Raw genomic sequence first — 20,044 nt, 5'->3', positions numbered from 1 at the left:
TCAACAAATTAGTATGAGTTAATCAATTAATTTGGTAAAGTAGAAGGATACAAAATTAATGCACAGAAATGTCTTGCATTCCTATACATTAATGATGAAAAATCTGAAAGAGAAATTAAGGAAACACTCCCATTTACCACTGCAACAAAAAGAATAAAATACCTAGGAATAAACCTACCTAAGGAGACAAATGACCTGTATGCAAAAAACTATATGACACAGATGAAAGAAATTAAAGATGATACAAATAGATGGAAAGATATACAATGTTCTTGGATTGGAAGAATCATCATTGTGAAAATGATTATACTACACATAGCAAACTACAGATTCAATGCAATCCCCATCAAACTACCAATGGAATTTTTCACAGAATTAGAACAAAAAATTTCACAATTTGTATGGAAACACAAAAGACCACTAATAGCCAAAGCAATCTTTAGAAAGAAAAACAGAGCTGGAAGAATCAGGCTTTCTGTCTTCAGATTATACTACAAAGCTACAGTAATCACGACAGCATGGTATTGGCACAAAAACAGAAATATAGATCAATGGAACAGGGTCAAAAGACTATAGATAAACTGACAAACATATTGTCACCTTATTTTTGATATAAGAGGCAAGAATATACAGTGGGGAAAAGACAACCTCTTCAATAAGTGGTACTGTGAAAACTGGACAGCTACATGTAAAAGAATGAAATTAGAACACTCCTTAACCCCATACACAAAAATAAACTCAAAATGGATTAAAGATCTCAATGTAAGGCCAGACACTATAAAACTCTTAGAGGAAAACATAGGTAGAACACTCTATGACATAAATCACAGCCAGATCCTTTTTGACCCACCTCCTAGAGAAATAGAAATAAAACCAAAAATAAACAAACAGGACCTAATGAAACTTAAAAGCTTTTGCACAGCAAAGGAAACCTTAAACAAGATGAAAGAGACAATCCTCAGAATGGGAGAAAATATTTGAAAATGAAGAACTGGCAAAGGATTAATCTCCAAAATTTACAAAGAGCTCATGCAGCTCAATATCAAAAAAACACACAACCCAATCCAAAAATGTGTAGAAGGCCTCAATAGATATTTCTACAAACAAGATATACAGACTGCCAACAAGCACATGAAAGGATGCTCACCATCACTAATCACTAGAGAAATGCAAATCAAAACTACAGTGAGGTATCACCTCATCCTTGTCAGAATGGCCATCATCAAAAATTTACAAACAATAAATGCTGGATAAGGTGTGGAGAAAAAGGAATCCTCTTGCACTGAGTTGGGAATGTAAATTGATACAGCTACTATGGAGAAAAGTATGGAGATTCCTTAGAAAACTAAAAATAGAACTGCCATACGACCCAGCAATCCCACTACTGGGCATATATGTTGAGAAAACCATAAATCAAAAGGAGTCATGTACCACGATGTTCATTGCAGCAGTATTCATGATAGCCAGGACATGGAAGCAACCTGTGTCCATCGACAGATGAATGGATAAATAAGATGTGGCACATATATACAATGGAATATTACTCAGCCATAAAAACAAGTGAAATTGTGTTATTTGTAGTGAGGTGGATGGAGTTAGAGATGGTCATACAGAGTGAAATAAGTCAGAAAGAGTAAATGAAATACCTTATTCTAACACATATATATGGAATCTAAAAAATAAATAAATAAAAATGGTTCTGAAAAACCTAGGGGCAGGACAGGAATAAAGACACAGACGTAGAGAATGGACTTGAGGACATGGGGAGGGGGAAGGGTAAGCTGGGACGAAGTGGAAGAGTGGCATGGACTTATATATACCACCAAATATAAAATAGCTAGTGGAAGCAGCTGCATAGCACAGGTAGATCTGTTTGATGCTTTGTGACCACCTAGAGTGGTGGGATAGGGAGGGTGTGAGGGAGATGCAAGAAGGAGGAACTATGGGGATATATGTATATGTATAGCTGATTCAGTTTGTTATACAGCAGAAACTAACACAACATTGTAAAGCAATTATACTCCAATAAAGATGTTAAAAAATTTCATAATGTTTCAAAGATCTCAGCCCCTGTAATTTTTCATTTATTCTTTTATTTATTTATTTATTATTTATTTACACAACAAATATTTATTCAGCAGCTACTAATGTTTCAGGCATTAATCTTAATGCTGTGGCTTTAAGATAGAGGTCACAGTTCAGACTTGAGGAGCTCACAGCTTAGTGGCACAGACAAGCATATATCAGTAACAAAGGAATAGAAATGTATGCAGAGTAAGCCCAAGATGCTCTGGAAAACAGAGAAGGGATATGCTAACATTTTGGAGGATTGGGGAAGTGTAAATAGAGGAGAAAACTTTCAGGCTGAATTTTGAAGGATAATCAGGAGTAATCCAGGTACAGGCATTCAAAAAAATCAAGGGCAGCATAAGCAAAGGAACCTGGGAGCAAGAGAATTGTTTATTCATCAGGTAAGTTCCTTTTGGCCAAAGCCTAAGTCAGGTACAGAGTGCCTGGGGAAGAGGCAAGAAATATAGGTCAAGTGCATCACCATACAAGGGACACCTGTGGCCCAATATTCCTTAGATTTGGTCTCCTTAGACAAGAATCAGACTACAAAGGGATTATAGCCAACATTGCTTTTCTACTTACCTATAGCACCAGCTTTGGGAAAGGTCTTTTACTGGTCCAGATTTTAACTGCAAACAGCCTATTATGGGTATTAAAGACAACACTGTTGTTTTCCTAACTCCTTGAGCTTCTGTGTTTTCCACTTGCATCAACTCTTGGAGTTATGAGTTTGGCTGTTTACTGACCACTGCGTGGTGTCTGGTCCTCCACCCTCATCTTAATGTTGAGAGCCACTATTATGAAAAGTAATTCTCCTTCACCCCAGACCTCACTCTTAGATAATTCCCCTAAGGTACCAAACCCTGGTTCAGATGGGACCTGAGTCTGCTTTACCTCTCTAGGACCTGATGATTTGAATGATTGACTTTCCTACCACTCAGATTCTCTCATCCTGGATTTCATCTTATTCCCTCTTCATCTTATTCCAGAGCTCCCAGCATGCACCACAGTTCACGTTATGTGGTCTGGGGCCCCAAGAATAGAGTTTTGACTTCAGGGGGTCTTTGGTAATGGTTGGTTTTTGCTTCTATATTAACAATCAGCAAAGTGAAGGTGACTTGAATTTGGGATCAAATGGACAGTATCAGATGAAGCTGTGAAATCTTCTGTTAGTGTTGATGATTAACAAGTCCCCATAAAGCCCCTTGGATCGTTTGAAAACTGGGGACAAAGGAAGCCTTGTGTAGCCTGTTTGGAGTAATAACTGGATTTCTTTTCAAAGGAAGAGGAGTGGAAGGAGGGCCTTTCTTCTCAAGTTCAGGGATCTCCTTTTCTTAAAATAAGCTTCTGTTAAACAGCCCACCAGATATGTACAGCCCATTTGACTATTTGCTCAAATTTTTGCTGCGTGGACCACAGTGCCTCCATCATTCTGTTGAATCAGGTGGTTGCTACTGCTCTGGGGGTTTCCCCTTGTGAAATTTATTGGGGCTGCAGATGCGGTGACACTCTTTACGATGTGCAATCTCAGGTACCTCCCTAAAGCTTCCTCAGTGTCACACCGACAATACATAGAAACTTCTATACTTCTGTCAGAAATCTTCCCATCATTACAACAGGGTTACGGATCTTGTGGACAATTGTCAAGAGGCTACTGCCACTCACCAAGGAAGCTGAGAGAACCCCAATGAAATGCTACATAGTTATGCTCAATTTTCTGTTCTATTGGTTTGTGAGTTCCTTGAGGGCAAAGATAGGCTTTGTTTTCATTAAAAAAGTATTCATTGAGCACATGCTTACTGTTTGCCTTAAATCTATCTTTTTGTCACACAGAGCATGACCCAAAAGTGATGCTCAAAAATATTGTTAACAGCATGCAAGGAGGGCCTGCCCTACTCAGGTGTCCTCACTCTTCCAACTTGTTATTATTGACACCATGCTCACTTGTTCCCATGTAATTACAGTGGTCTAACCTCAGACTCTATGGTGATTATTATACCTGTTCATTGCTTCCTGCATAAAATTTGGAAATGATCTTTAGCTTTAAGACAAAAAAAGGGCAAATAATCCCTGAATCTTCAAAAAGGGAACCAGAGAAAAATGTGCTTTTGCAGGAAACTGACATGATTTCCACCTGAATCCTAGGTCCTATGGCATACCTGGCATACCTGTTTATCATTCCTTTTAGCATTAATCCTGTGTCTTTTACACCATTTATATTTCTCTTCTTTCTCTTTTCTCTTCTTTCCACTTAATTTTTGATAAGCTTCTCTTTCCTGGAATAGTCACTGAGCCCTGGCCCCAAACTGGTGTATTCTTGTCCCTATGGTCTGTTTTATTTGCCCACATCTGTCCAGATCTGTTGCTTTAGCCTGCCTGCACATGGTTTGGTCTTACTACATGGAGTGTAGCTCCTACAAGCCTGGGTTTGTGTTATTCACTCAGACGTTCTGTGCTGACTGGCTTGACTCATCTCTCCCTGCCCTCCTCAGACTGGATCTGAGATGTCTAACTTTTAGAATCTGAATACTTAAGGATCTTTTACTCCCGTGACTGGAACTTTGGGTAATAACATCTCTTTCTGTTGACTCAATACCAAGGGATGGGCACTAGGCAGACAGGTTTTTTGACAGACCTCCTAACTCTTGCTCTCATCCCCATGACTGGTATTCCTTTTACAGGACAAGAATTGGACTTGTGTGTTGACAGACTGGGACTCTTAGATATTAATATCAGAAGGACCACCTTTTCCATATCTACTTATCTGCTACTCTATTTTGTCCATTGTACAGGATGTTAAAATGCATTAACTTGATAATTATGTCTAAAATCTTCAACTGTACAAGAAGAATCAAAGTGATGATGATTCTTTAGACATATTTTATGCAGACAAAACGTTGTACTAACTGCAGTGTTCTATTTTAAACCAGTGGTTTGGGGGAAGGCTGATAGATCCTCAGTCTGCTCATTGTTCCTTCTAAATGCATCATTCCAATGCCCTGGCTCTGTGAATGAAACTTTGTGCATCACTGCTCTGAGGTTTATCTGTATCATACTGATAACAAGATTAAAAAATACCACAATGTAGGGAATGTTCTGAATTTGCTTCTTCAAGGACATTTTCTTATAAGGATAATGAAAATGCTGGCTATGAATATTTAACTCACACCACACCTAATTTCCAACCATATTTTAACATCTGTTTTTCAGGATTGTAGAGGGAATAGCTACCCTTGACACATGGGCAAGGAAGCAGTCCCTTGAAGACTCCTAAGGACCAAAATTTGATAAGGATCATATACTTATTAAAGATCCATATTTCACTTAAAAATAATACCTTTGGGGCTTCCCTGGTGATGCAGTGGTTGAGAGTCCACCTGCCGATGCAGGGGACGGGGTTTGTGCCCCGGTCTGGGAAGATCACACATGCCGCGTAGCGGCTGGGCCCGTGAGCCATGGCCGCTGAACCTGCGCATCCGGAGCCTGTGCTCCGCAATGGGAGAGGCCACAACAGTGAGAGTCCTGTGTACCACAAAAACAAACAAACAAAACAAAACAAAAAAAACCTTGAAGTGTTTTTATGTCCTTCTATGTCTAAAATGTGGATTTTGTTTGTCTTAATTTCAATAGTAAAACTTTTATCAAGACAATAATAAATACAAAACAGTCATGAAAACACAGTTGAATGAATTGTCATTTTCTGAGTTTAAAGATGGTAGAAGAAGAGAAGGAAAGAACGTCCATAAAGATATCTTGGTAAAATTCTGTCTTGACATCCATATTGGCTGGCATGTTTCATTCACTGGGTAGTTACTAGGGATCCAGAAATAGAAGACAACATCTTTACCCTCTGTGATAGTTTTTAGTGACTGACTGTTAAAACTTTTCCAGTTGTCCCCCTTCTGGGCACTTCCTGGCTGCTGTGTGGTTGGGTTAGTCATGTGGCTAGTTCTGGCCATGAGTTGTGAACAAAAGTGCTTGTATCACTCCATGTGAGAACATTTCATTATTAGTACAAAGCTTTATATATTTCCTCTGCCACAGTGGCTGGCTCTGCTGGACATAGTCTGCTCCCCTTGAGTGTGAATAAAACCTGTGAATATAATGGGATATGACTCCTTTGATTACATTACTAATCAGTCTACTTTGAGTTAATCAAAAGAGAGTTTATCCTGGGTGGGTCTGGCCTAATCAGGTGAGCTCTTTCAAAGAAGGTAAAGCCTTAGAGAGGCACTTCCCTGCTGGCCTGAAAGAAAGCAAACAGCTAATGAAGACATTGATCACTTAATCATAAGGAGCTGAATTCTACCACAGAACTTGAATGAGCTTAGAAGAGAACCTTAAGCCTTGGATGAGATTTCAGTCATGGTCAGCACCTTGATTTCAGCTCTGTGAGATTATGAGCAGACTACCCAGCTAACTGATGCCCATAAGCAACTCATACAGTCAAGTTATTCATTTACACTGCTATGTGTGTAATAGTTTGTTACAAAGCAAGTGAACTCTAATACCGTCTTGAGGGTCTTCCCAGGACTGGTACCTTCCAACTATGAGAATGAGTTCTGAAAGAATGAGTAGAATAATTCAGGTGAGGAATGATGGCAGGAAGCATATATTAAAATGAAGGAATAGCAAATGCTAAGGTTTAGAAGCAAGAGAGACTATGAAGTGGCTTAGGAACCAAAAACAACTTAGTTTACGTTAACAGGGCTGGTAGTAAAAATATTCAAAAACCCATAAAACCCTATGTTGTGGTTGACTGGGTTCTCTGGAAGCAGATACTGAAACAAAATTAGTTGTGCCAAATGTTTATTATGTGTTCATTGTGACAGGAAGAAGGAGGAAGGGAGATTGGACAGGGAGAGATGTTGCACCAAGATCCAAGTCCAACAAAAATTTGGCCAATCCCACAGGGAGGTCTAGAGAAAATGTTGTGTATCAGAAGGCTCCCCACTGAGCTGAAATGTCCAGGCCCTTAAACCACATCTTGCTTATTTATTTGATATGGAAGAGCATGGCCCCTGTTCTCGGCAGCCAAAGCAAGTCCTGGAGAGATTTCTTGCAAAGAAATAGTAAGTGCTTCACTGAAAGAGGATTTGGGCAGTCCATCTCTGTCTGCCACAAACTCCAACCAATTGGAGCAGAAGGCAGACATAACACAGGAACAGGAGATACACAGCAGAATCAGGCAATCACTCTAGTTAATGGATCTTGGAAAATTCTGGGGACTACTAAGGGGAAGACCAGGCAAGTGTTAGGGACATTCTGGGAGCTCAGGCCATGACTAGCAAATAGTAGGAAACATTTCAATTTTCTTCCAACTGGAATGTATGAATCAGTGCATATCAGCTTAATATTTGCCCTGTATAGAGATTAGGTCTGAGGAGAAAGCAAAGACCAGACAAAGAGGGGTTCATGTTGTGATCTGAGGCTTTGCATCTCATAGTATACCCAGGCTGAATCAGAACAACCACTGCCTACTCTTTGCACCATGAATGGAGTTGTTGTTGAGCAAAGAACTTACCAAGACTCTGAGGATAGGGAACATGGTTACCAAAAATCATTCAATATTAAAGCAGTAATATAGACTATAGCCTGCAGTGCTTCTGAGCTTATGGTTAATTTGTATTCTTTTCACAACTATGTCTTCATCTGAACTGTGTTCTCCTTTAAGCTGTTGCCTGCCAATCCCATGATTTCATTAGTCTTGGCCAGAAGGGTCCCTCAGTTATACAACATCAAAGCCACTCTGTCCCTTTCATGCCCTCATTTATAAAGCTCATCCCAAGGCTCATCCATTTTCCACGACAAGGTTTGTCATTAACAGATTCATACTGCTCATTTCTCTTGAGTCTGTTGTCTGAGGTCTATTGAGGTGTCCTTAAACTCCTCTGGTTGCTGAATTGCAACTTGCTCATCAGTCACCGGTGGCACCATTTAGCTGCTCTGCTCACTTGCCAAGAAGTGTCTGAGACCTTCATGTACTCTCCTCCTAGGTAGAGTTGGGGCACTCAGCATTCCTGGGAAATCTCACATCTACAGAGCAAGATGGAAGGTAAAAGAGATAGTGACATTGGAGAAGGTGGGAAGGAGCACAAGAGTGCCATCAATTCTTCTATCCTCATATGGAGGGAGAAATATTCTAAACTTATTATATAGACAAAAGAATCAAAAAGATTATTTGGTCCAAACCTCCCAGTTTATAGATGGGGATTCCCAGAAAGGTACATAGCTTGTCCTAGATCACCCAGCAAACTTGTGAGATTTGACCGAGTAGTTTTGTCCACTTTGCAACCTGAGGGGCAATGAGGGGTGGAAGATGCTAGCCACCCACAGAAGGCAAAGGGGAGAAAATGGAAAGCAGAGGGGACAAGAATGGAGAAAAGAGAAATAAGAAAGGACAGAAAAAGAGAATGGGAGGGAACAGCTATGACATTAAAGAAATTAAGTTGTATTTTAGATCTGCAAGAATTTAAAAAAAAACGTTCATTTTCTTTACCTCTTGACTATGAAATCTGTAAGGATGAAGAAAGACAAATGTTTTTTTTATTGATTCAGAATTTTAGAGCTGGAAGGAAACTAAGGGATAAGGAGTTTGAGGCCCCAAAATGGACAAAGAGATTGACCAGGTTTGTGCAGTGAGTTTAACACACTGGATTTGTGAATAGTGGGGGCCTTGTCCCAGGATCTGCCTTGATATAACTTTTCCTTGTCCCGCCTGGTGCAGACATGTGGCATGGGAATCAAGAGCACAAGCTGAAATGAAAGGGATGGGGGCAGGTCTCAATTCTGTACCTTTCCACATGAATGTCTTCTGGTAAGTGCCTCTACTCCCTCGTTTTCTGGATCACTCACATCTCTGGATTCAGCATTAACAGTCCTAGAGATACTGACATTTAAAGGTACCAGTTCAAATTCAATGAACACAAAGGGAGGAGTACTGGGACTGTATTTAAAAAGTAAGATGAAGAAAAAATTATAGTCATTACTCAGTATCCATGGGGAATTGGTTCTAGGACCAACTCTTCCATACCCAAATCCATGGATGCTCAAGTCCTTTATAGAAAATGGTGTGCTCAGGTCCATTCTCTAGTAGGTCTGCTTCTTTATTTCCATCTTGTCCCTAGTTTCTTCATGACTATTTTTTGTTTGTTTATTTTTTAGATTCCATATGTATGTGTTAGCATACGGTATTTGTTTTTCTCTTTCGACTTACTTCACTCTGTATGACAGACTCTAGGTCCGTCCACCTCACTACAGATAACTCAATTTCATTTATTTTTATGGATGAGTAATAATCCATTGTATATATGTGCCACATCTTCTTTATCCATTCATCTGTTGATGGACACTTAAGTTGCTTCCATGTCCTGGCTATTGTAAATAGAGCTGAAATGAACATTGTGGTACATGACTCCTTTTGAATTATGGTTTTCTTAGGGTATATGCCCAGTAGTGGGATTTCTGGGTCTTATGGTAGTTCTATTTTTAGTTTTTTAAGGAACCTCCATGCTGTTCTCCATAGTAGCTGTTAGAGAATGGACTTGAGGATATCGGGAGGGGAAAGGGTAAGCTGGCACAAAGTGAGAGAGTGGCATGGACATATATACACTACTAAATGTAAAATAGATAGCTAGTGGGAAGCAGCTGCATAGCACAGGGAGATCAGCTTGGGGCTTTGTGACCACCTAGAGAGGTGGGATAGGGAGGGTGGGAGGGAGGGAGATGCAAGAAGGAGGAGATATGGGGATATATGTATATATATAGCTGATTCACTTTGTTATAAAGCAGAAACTAACACACCATTGTAAAGCAATTATACTCCAATAAAGATTTCTTTTTAAAAAAAGAAAAGAAAATGGTGTGTATTTGCATATAACCTATACACAACCTCCATGTACTTTAAATCATTTCTAAATTGCATATAATACCTAGTACTATACCAATGCTATGTAAGTATGGGGCAAATCCAAGTTTTCCTTTTGGGAACTTCTAGAATTTTTATTTCAAATATGTTTGGTCCACTGCTAGTTGAATCTGCAAATTTAGAACCCAGGGATATGGAGAGGCAAAGGTATTTATGTTTATATAGTGATTAAATTTGAACTTTCCCTTCTTCATTGCAGTTATATCCAAACAGAAGTGAAACCCTAAATGGTAATATCTGTTTTTCTTGACTGTGATTTTATACACTAATTATTTTCATGAAAACCTTGAGATGGCTTGCAAACAAAGCTGTCACTCTCAATCACTGATGATTAGAGGAGAAACCTGTGCTCAGGGATGAGGGCTTTGTCCTACACCAATGTCCGCATGGAGGGTGCCAAAGGGGAATGCAGTGCTCAGACCCGATTTTTACTGCAGCAACCCTGGTGCAGTGTGGAGCATAGGTTTCGGGAGGATGGGGGGAGACATTGGAGGCTCTGCAGACAGAGATTTCCCTGATCTCATAGCCAGGCAATGTACGAGGCCATGCTCCTCCTACTTCACCAGGGCAGGCGGGGGCTGTCCTGAGAGTTGTGGGCTTGCACACATACCCAGGATTTTTCTGCAATTCTTCTCTCCTTTAGACATTGATAAATGCTGCTTTGTGAAGTGTGATTGCTGTACACCCACAGGTACCGTGATTGGAATCTCTTCAACAATGAGAGAGAGGCCCAGCTCACTCTTTTTTGAAGAAATATAATAGGGTTACAAAAATTGTACCTTATTTAAATGTTTATATTGAAACATTTAAGCCCTTTTTTCAATTAAACTTTTTGCAAGTGCAAGAGTACAAATAGCTTAAGAGAAAATAGTTAAGACATTACTAAAAAACTAGTTCATAGTGTATTACAGGGGGCATATACAAGTTTAAGATAAAATGATGAATGTTTTCCTTCAACCTCCCAGTCTATCACTGGGACTGTGTGAGGGACTTGAACAGCACCTTCTGGAATGGATGAAGGCCTTGGAGAAGTTGAGGTCCAGGCCTGGACTAAGGGACCCTTCTTGCCTACCACCCCTAGCCTCATTCACTCCCCACGCCCCCATCATGGGTGATAGGCTTGGATCACGGTGTCTGGAAGGAACTGGTTCTAACCAGCCTACTGACTTCTCACTGGGGTTTGGCTCACAGGATAAGGGGTAGAATGGGGAATTAGTTTATTAGATGACTGCCTACTTTAAAAATGTCCTATCTGCTAAATGTTAACCTAATGATAAATGTTAGTAACTTGGTTCTTACTACCTGGCTGACTCTGCATAGGACATTCTTTTCTGCTCTCAACAATTCTCTAATGACACATTTATAAAACAGGTCTAATTAATATTTTACCTATCTAAAGCAGAGACATGGATTGAATGACCTCTTGGAATCCCTTCTTGCTACAAGGTCAATGTACCTGAGGAAGAGGTAGCATGTTGGAGAGCAGTGCTTTTCAAAGTGGATCCCCTGACCAGAAGCATCAGCATCACCTGGGAACTTGTTGGAAATGCACATTTTGGGCTCCACTCCAGACTTACTGAATCATAAGCTCAGGGGTTGGGGTCCAGGAAACTGTGTTTTTGGAGGATTTTCATACATGCCCAAATTTGAAAAGCTCTAGTGTAGAGAATGAGCAATACCTCTTCCTTAGGGGATGGCTTAATCATTTAAACTCTCTGAGCCTCAGTTTTTTCATCCACCAAAAAGGAATAATTCTAACTCTTTCAAATAATTGTCACAAGTTTTAAATGATGTAAGAGCACCTAAGACACAGTAAGTGCTCAATAAATGTCAGCTGGAGTCAAAGGACAAGAAAGGTTGAAGAGGAGAATGAAAAAAAAAAGGAATGAAAACAGTCTTCATTTTTTCCTTATATAACATCTTTAGCATTATATAATGTGCAATTTGCATGCAAAACACCCCATGTTGGGGCATCATAGAAGCCTTGGAAAATCCAATATTATGCAGACAGCCCGAGATTCTGGCTGCTAAACCAGGCTTAAAAACTAATTTTCTCTCTTTAAGGAAGTGACATTTGTGCATTCAATACAGCAGCAATAAATTTAGGATTTCTTACCACCCCCTGCTTTCCAGGACATTATTAATTTTATCAATAGCAAAGCTATTTCTTTTTGAGTTTTTGGAGCTGTTTTTGAATCTTCCCCTTTCATCCACACTGTAGTTATCAACAGAGTAAACAGCTCATCAGAAAAAAAAAAAAAAAAAAAGCCAACAAAACCTAAAACCATTTTTAATGGTAGAAATGTGATTAGAGCATTTAATTAGACTCCAGAAAGTACATTTTCCATTAATAGTTGGGGATACATTCCATGTCAATTAAAAAAGGATTAACAGTGAAGGCTTGAAAATTTGGACTCAGATGTAGCCTGAATTTTGAGGCTGTTTTTATTAGCGGGTTATGCCTGGGGAAGTGATCAGAGAGCACAAAAGCAGTGCTGCTTCTCCTTAGAAATTTTCCAGATATTTAGAAAGCCTCTTCATCCTCACAGGTGGGGCATTGCTGTTCTCCTTGGAGAGTATAAGAGACTGACCTCTGAGACCCAGATCTGAGTTTAAAAGGACTGAGAGGGATACTATTAAGTAGAATGGGTGATTGATCAAGTAACTTCAATTCTACCCCTTCCTTTTGGGGCCAGCCCTCTAACTCCTTTTCCTCCCACTTCTCTAAGACTCCAGGGGCAGAGTGTTTCCCTTTAAATCTCTGATACCAATGTGGGTTAGAAATTCCTTCCTCTCTCATGGTCTGTTTCACACAGAGAGAGGTTATTTTTATTGGCTATTGATTTGATATGAAATGTGAGTTTGAAGTGAGGAAGATAATATGGTCAAAATCCCCCAAAGAACATGAGTTCTAGAGATAGTGGTGTTGATGAGATCAGAGGGTAAATACTGTCCATGTCCAGTGGAACATTGAAGATCATGAGAAGTGAGGAAATTCTTTTATCCTTTAGTCCAAGGACACAAGGGTCTGGATTGAAAAGGAAGAGAAAGCTGTACATCCAGAAGTCAGGTAGGTATAGAATGGACAGACTGAAAGAGAGTTGAGGGAGGGGACTAAGAGAGTTGAGGGAGGGGACCTATTCAATACATACTGATTAAGTGCCTACTATGTAACCAGGCACTATTCTCCATGGAACTTAAAATGAACTCATTTTTATTGGCCTTGAGTTAATGACACTGGAGACAACCTAAAACAAGGGCAGGAGATTAAGTTCTTACCATTTACACAAACCTTAGACCCTCATGAAAGGTAAGCAAGGTAGGTTTTGTTACCCATATTTTAGAAATAAAGGAATTGATATCCATCAAGTAAAAAATGTGTAGCACAAGGAGGATATCCCACCTCTCCACATTCCAATCCCCATGGGCTTTACATTGTACCCTGGTGGTCCCAGATGATTCAACTCCTCTTTGACACATCCAGGAAGTCAGAAGGGAATTAAAACCCTCCTACTTCCTGTAGGAAGCCCACTGAAGCCCTGCTTCAGTGTGAACCTCACTCATTGACCATGTGTTATTGTAAGGAAGAATGATAAAATGGTTATCAAAGCTCATTACTTTATTCAAAATATTTTTGGAGCACCTACTAAATGGCAGGCACCATGCTAGGTTCTTTTACTATAGACATGCAATGAGCACAATGTATAGCACAGTATCACTTAAGTAGAAATGTGACAGCCCCTGCAGAATAATACAGTCTGTGCTCATGGGGGCACATGGATAAAAGTCAATGCACGGAGGGTGGTTTTTCAGTTTGTTTTTGGTTTTTCCTAATCTCCACTAATCCACAGAATGGATCCAGAAGAGAAAGGAAAGATTGACAAGTAAGATGGGGCTAAAAAGGCAAACAGAAGAGCGGAGTCATGTGTGGACTGCTATTGATGCTTGAACACAAATTGAGACAAATGACTGAAGGTACCATTCAAGCTGACAGCCCCTTAAGTCCAGAAAAGCAAAGATGAATCAAGAATTCACAGGTTCCTTGGAGGGAACACATGAATCAACAAGTCCCAGCAGCAAGTGGACTCCTTACCAGAATTGCAGCTTCCTACTTTAAGCAAGTGCTTTCTTAGGTGCTCAGCCTGGGGATGGGGCTGCTTCTGGGCCAGGGAGGGATTTGTCTGGTGTTGGTACTGCTGGGCCTATTAAACTGAGGTTGCAAACTCATGAAGTTGAAGTGTGAACACGCTCCCGCTCTTGGCGGTGCCGTGGTTGGGGAGGAAGTCTGGAGGCCCCTGCTATTCTTGGCTATGGGGACTTTTCTCCTACATGAGATCTCCCGAGGAACATCATGTTCTAGCACATTGTAAATGAAGGCAAGAGAGCATTTAACAGCACCCAGGACTCAAGTAACTTTGTCTTTTGTGCATAAGTAAAGCATTGGAGAAAGAGAGAGCCAAGGCTCCCACCCCCTCCCAGGGTACCTGCAAGGAAAAATCTCAGTAATGGTGATCATTTGAAAAGGTTATAAAATGGCTTTTTTCTTTTTCTCCTTTTTGTCCCTGGAAATCTCTCAGTGGCTATGTCTCACCAGCAGGTCCTGAGCTCACTCTCTCTTTCTGTCTCTATCTCAATCTCTTCCTCTCTGTCTCTTTCCCTGCTTCTTTCTGTGACTCTCTCTGTGCTTCTATCTCTTTCTGAGTCTGTCTTTTGGTCTCTTTCTTTCTTTTTTCTCTCCCCTGCCTGTTTCTGTATGTGTCTTTGTTTATCAATATTTATCTCTCAGATTCTCTGAGTCTCTCTCTTCCTTTGATTCTGATTCTGTCTCCATTTCCCTCTATGTTTCTTTCTCTCTGCCTCTCTGTGGTTCCCCCTCTGGCTCTGTCTCTCTGACCATCTATCTGGTCTCTACCTCATTCTCTCTCCTTCCTTCCCTCTCTTATTCATCCCTTTCCTCCCACCTTGTTCTCCTTTCCTAGTTGCTCCAGGATTCCTGGGAAAGATTGAGTAGCTCTTACCCAGGTCTTGAGAAATTGAGAAGAAGAAATATAGTCCTACTAAACAATTATAGTTTAGGACTATGGACATCCCATGGGATTTCATTCCTTGCCTGATATCCCATCCCCTTAAATTTTTAGCTTATGTCATATCTATGCATTTGTGCCACAGCAGCCTAGAAAAGCAGAGCTGAAGATACACAGAGCACTGATCTTCATTTCTCATGTGGAGAAACTGAGGACCACAAAAGTGACTTATTCAGGAGCACACAGCCTATTTATCTCAGAATCAAGACTGAAACAAATATTTCTGAGCACCAGTTCAAAGTTCAAAGAAATACTTTATTCATCAAATGGTCAATTATCCAAACATATTTAATGAAACATACTATCTTCAATATATTATATTAGATACCAGGACAGTGGATGGAATATAACTCATGATTTGTACTCTTGAAATCCTACAACCTACATGAGGAAGTTATGTGTTAGGGTGTTAGGAAACATACAAATAACACCTCTTTTTTTTTTCCTTCCTGAATTTAGAACCTAATGAGCATTAAGACAATAAGGCATGGAAAAGATGGAGGTCAAATGATTAGTTTTACTACCGGTGAATAATTGGAGAATGTGGCTTTAGAACTGTGGCCAAATGAGCATGCTCATTTACTCTACCTCAAGTCTAGACTTTAGGACGATTTCTCGAAGGAAAGTTTAGGTCCGCCAGACAGACACAGCTATGCAGGATCATCACCTTATGCCAGATCTGGGTAGAAAGAAAATGGGAGAATGAACCCCCAAGACTTGTAGATTCTTTTTTTTTTTTGGGTACGTGGGCCTCTCACTGTTGTGGCCTCTCCCATTGCGGAACACAGGCTCCGGACGCTCAGGCTCAGTGGCCATGGCTCACGGGTCCAGCTGCTCCACGGCATGTGGGATTTTCCCGGACCAGGGCATGAACCCGTGTCCACTGCATCGGCAGGCGGACTCTCAACCACTGCGCCACCAGAGAAGCTCGTAGATTCTTAATAGATTAGCTACACCAAGAAATATATGTGGACCAGTGGCTACTAAACCCTCCTGATCTTCTCTACCAGCTGGGGAGAAAAACCAGGGAAACACCCACATGAAACCACAAGATTGGGAGAAAATATGGAAAAGTGAAGGCCCCCATTGCCTAAAACTTTCCTGAAAATTTAGTTCTCTTAACCTATGGAGCTTAACCACTAAGTCTGTAATCAACCAGGGATTACACTGTGAGAATAAGGGTTACACTGTGATCCCTTGTAAGAGATGAACAGCACATAAGGAGAATCTGGCTACCATCTTCCTGGGCCAACTCCCAAATACTTTCACTCTCAATGGGCACAATATCACCCCTAAGGGCCATCCTTAGGGTGATGAGGGTGAAAAAATCTTAAGTAACACAACAGTTTGTTGCCCTCCAAAGCTGAACTCTACTTGACAATATAAACAGGTATTTAGTATACCTGTACTATTAAAATTCTATGAGGGGAGGATCAAGCAGGACAAAAAAATGTCTAAAAAGCTCCTGGGGGAAGTTGTATTTCCCCTATTGAAAATGTGTGTGTTAGGGAGCTGGCCCAGAAGATGATGGTAATAATTTTAAAAGGCTGATAGACATTGTCCTAATACTAATCTTGAGTAAGATGTGTGTCCTCCAGGGACCACAAGTGTGCAGTTTGGTTCTTTCCCCAGAAAGCTGTGAGGTCAGCAAAAAAGAGAAAGGAAGGTGCTTATATCCAACAAACAGTGTCTTTTAAGAGAAGAAGAACCTGCCTAAGATGTGGATTAATTTGCTGGAAGTTAGTCAAAACTTTTGGGAAGGATGAGGGACATTGTAGAGGGAAATGGTGAACTAGTAGCATGCTCTCCCAAAGCACTAGGGATGTCACAGTGAGAAGTATGACTCAAGGCTTGGAAGTTTCAAAACCTGGAGAAAGACCAGGACTGAGACAAGGGTAAGGTAAGTGAGGTACCTGGCGTATAAAATGTAAGGACCTGGCACTTGGATGACCTGACAGTAGGCAGGCATCTCCTTAAATGTTGCCCCCCAACGTGCCTCACTTGCCTCACTCTAGTGCCAGACCTGGGAAGGACAGGAGCTTGAGTTGCCCTTGGCAGAGCTCATGATCTTCATCAACCACTTGGGGCTTGGTATCTGGAAGCTTTGCCAGATGTTTTGGTTCAGGAATGTGCAGGGACTGAATGTCCAGCTGGACAAATGTGCAGACAAGAAAGAAATTTTTCCCATGGAGAAGGTGTTTTAATCTAGGCAATTCTGCAGCAAGGACATATGGTGTCTTCATTTACATTAGCTCTCAGGTTCTTTATCAGGAAAATCTGCATCTTTTAGGTAAAAAAAACCCCAAAACACTGCCCCTTTCCATATTATCATTGCAGGTGTATGGTGAGGGAATTGAGGACCAGGATAAGCTTATACAGTTCCTTTTGATGTAGTGGGGACTGAAATCAACATCTGCTATCTAAATCATCAGGAGTGATTTAACAATCATCATTGTTACCACAAGGTAACAATGAATGGGTTCCTAATAAAGGAACAGGTCAAGCCACAAAATGGCAGTGAGTGTGGTATGAAAAAAAGGTGTGGTTCTTTTTACAGAAAACTGATTATTTTTGTGTTGATGCTCCTCTTGTGTGAGTGGCTGTGAATATAGACACAAGAGGCTCTGTGTGAGTGTGTGTGCATGTGCACACGTGCTCAGCATACGTGTAAGTGGGTGAAGGTGATTTGAGTTAATTATATGCCTCATTCACTCAGATAGAGGAAAACAGAAATTAACTTCTATTATTTCACTAGTTCTACCCCTTCGCCTGCATCTTCACAATGACGCCTTTGAATATAGATCCTTCATCTACAGTGGCCATAATTGTAGGGGATCCTCCCCTGACAATTCTGTGTAGAGCAGCATTCACAAAATGCTCCTTTGTCAATTATGTTTTAGAAAACAATTCCCAGGACTGCTGCCATCATATTTCCTTTCCACAAATATGGATATACCCTCTCCAAAAGCTGAATGAATAAACTTCCTTAGATATTAGCTTCAAGTTGACCTGGCTTCCTCCTTATCCATTTTATTAATAGGTTTCTCTTTTCAGATTCTTTAAAAGTGACAGGAATCAAAAATTATTTTCAGGACATGGAAACATGGACCTCCTGAAGGAGCTCTGAAAATGTAGAGTTTGGATTCCATAACGGATGTCCTAATCATTTGAGTGCTGTGGGCTGAGCCCATGCAAAGCACTGTGAAGGGATGCACAGTCAGAGGAGGTGTGGTCCAGAGTGCTTAGTGCATCCTCATGCTCCTCTGAACCCGCTTTGTGACTCCCTACGGCCACACCCCCGCTCACCACCTCTCCCCGTGCCTGCAACACCCTCCTCATTTCAGTCTGGATCTCTCAAATCCAGCTGTCCCTTACATCTTTAGGATTCCTTCTGTGTTAGGGTTGTTTGGTTGACCTTGTTGGAGTTTCTTAACCTCTCTCTCAGTTTTATAATCTGTAAAACTAGGATAATAGTGGTTCTGGCCTCTTTGGCTTATGCATGGATTAAAAGAGTTAATACACATCAAGCTTCTAGAACGGTATCTGGCATACTGTGTTTTATAACTATAAGTAGCTGTTCTTTGTGTTGTACTGTTTATTTGACAGGGGGAGGGGATGGAAAGAACAGAAAAGGGAAGAAACAGAGAACTCTCAAGAAAGTCAGAGTCAGTAGGTGCTATGGACTGAATTGTGTGTCCCCAAAATTCATATGTTGCAGGTCTAATCCCCCAAGGTGATGTATTTTGAGATGGGACCATTAGGAGATACACAGGTTTAGATGAGATCATGAGGATGGGGTCTATAGGATGGGATTAGTGCCCTAAAAGAAGAGACCAAAGAGTGTACTCCCCCTCTCTAAGTCATGTGAAGATAAAGCAAGAAGGCAGTTGTCTGCAAGCTAAGAAGAGAGCTCTCATCAGGGCCTGACCACGCTGACACCCTGATCACAGACTTTCCAGCCTCCAACACTGTGAGAAATAAATGTCTGTTGTTTTAAGACTTCCAGTCTACGGTATTTTGTTATAGCAGTTTCAGATATAATAGAAGGGTAGGAACCACGTTATTGGCATTTCAGACTCTTCCCAAGGGTTGTTTATTGTTGGGATATGGGTTATTTCTGTTCTCCACTTCACCCCAATCTGCCCCTTATTTTAGTATTTAGTCTATACTGGTGAGAAAACAAGAAAAAACACATTCAGTCCTTCTTTATAGTTCCCATCCACACACAGCTCAGAAGATGCAGCTGAGCATGGTGGGATGAAGTGCCTTTCAAAGTCCATGGTCAAGCCTTTGTGCTCTTTTCCCTTGGCGGCGTCCTGGGTGTTAAGCATAAAATCTAATCTCCTTGGGGCTTCTGGGCTTTCTTATGTCTGAGACAGTTTGGGTGAGCAGACTGACCCAGATACCCTTGATTAATCTAGAAGGAGAAAGGAGGCTGTTAGGATCCCATCCAGAAAACTTAGGATCAACCACCACTCCTGAATGGGAGGAAAGTCAGGTCAGCACTGGGAATTTGTAGAGCTATGAGGACAGCAGCACATCATTTCTATTTTTTTGGCAATTGACCCTTGGGTGAATTGATTGAGATCCAAGAATTCCTACCTCTTAAATAAGATGACTAAGAACTCCTCTACCTGTGTATGCAGAGTTCTGGGTGAACCCACTAGGCTCTAGAGTCTCAAGCAAAGTACTCACAGTTCCTGAATGAGACACCCTTTCCCTTGGTCCCTGTGACTGGGACAATTTATTTACTACTTCTCTTGCTTTCTCTTGCTCATCCTTCAGCTTAGATATAACTTCTTTTGGAATTTGTTTTCCTGATCCTGCAAGCCTTAGTTCTGCAACTCCAACTCCCTGCCTTGTCTCCTCTGTTTTCTCAGCACCCACTGCACATATCACAGTGAATTGTGCTTGCAAGTTTACCTCCTGGGTGCTCCACAAAGTCCTGATCTCCTTAAGTGCT

This window comes from Grampus griseus (assembly GCF_964374135.1).
Source record: "Grampus griseus genome assembly, chromosome: 4".
Classification (NCBI taxonomy): domain Eukaryota; kingdom Metazoa; phylum Chordata; class Mammalia; order Artiodactyla; family Delphinidae; genus Grampus; species Grampus griseus.
This window is presented reverse-complemented; position numbering follows the sequence as displayed.